Raw genomic sequence first — 1,203 nt, 5'->3', positions numbered from 1 at the left:
CGCTTTTTCACTTTTTCTACAAATCATAACACAATGGGAGTAGAAAGGAACAATACAAATACTGTCAGCCAACAATACCACAACAAAATAAGACAATAAAACACAACACAAACAGTGCTGTTAGCTACTGCCAATGTCTGGAGTGGCACCCACAAATCTAGCACACCTGGCATTAGCTCCATCAGCTGCACCGCCTTATTTTAACAGAAAATATTACTTACAGCTGTTGAAACTAAGAATGTCTTTCCCTCCTGGATAATATATGCAGCCAATAAACTTGTCTCTGGGCTTGGAATTGGACTATACCGGAGTTTGCAAAATACTGACAATTGCAGTACAGCAAGCCTGATATTTTATCTTCAGATCAGAAAAGTGTTGGATTGCATTGTGTACAGATGTCTGTTGTTGCTGAGTGAGGATGAGTTGAGGTGGCTCTACATTAACAGCTGGGAACTCTTCCTCATCAAGTGTAGGCAGTGTTTGAATTCCATACTGCGCCAGGATGGCATCAATGTTTTGGTTGCTGTAGGGATTTTCCCCAAACACATTGTTGACAGCTGTGCTGTCTGTTGCAATGTTTTTGAGCATGCCCTCTGTCCAGAGTTGAGTTGGTGTGCGATTGTTTTCTGTTCGCAACGGATGGAGGTTCCAGGCCTGTCTGAACTGCTCCAGTCTTTTTTGAATCTCAGGAAGATAAACAATATGCAGTGAAAGTCTGTGGACATCATCATCTGGATTTAGAACCAATGAATCCTCTAAGGAGTAGAACACAAGGTAAAAGTGCTGCAACACATGCAAAAATACATCACGCCAAAGGCGTTCAATTCTCTGATTGTGAACTGATTGACCGGTTATGAAACCTCTGTGTTCAAGTCCTTGAACTAGATGCATGAATAAAGCCACAAGGATGTTTTCACCACCATGGTCAGATCTGACTCTTGAAGGTAGGGCATAGAGGCATGTTGCTTTCAAAAACTGAGAAAGCACGGTTGTTGCACGATTGTCTGTGCTGCAGTTGAGGTAAGTAATTAGACGGGAGTATCCGTCAATTGCACCATGAATCACAAAGCCCCATCTAGAAAGGTTGAAAAACAAATATTATTTGAAAATGACAATACTATTGACAGTAGTCTGGAAACAATATAGCTGTAAACTCCAGTTTTTGCTAAAGTTCTTTTCAAAATATAAAAAAGTATGACAAGT

Source organism: Morone saxatilis, unplaced genomic scaffold (assembly GCF_004916995.1).
Source record: "Morone saxatilis isolate NCDOM2014 unplaced genomic scaffold, NCSU_SB_2.0 Contig14, whole genome shotgun sequence".
In the NCBI taxonomy this organism is placed as follows: Eukaryota; Metazoa; Chordata; class Actinopteri; family Moronidae; genus Morone; species Morone saxatilis.
The sequence above is the reverse complement of the archived record's forward strand: the minus strand, read 5'-3'. Positions refer to the sequence as shown.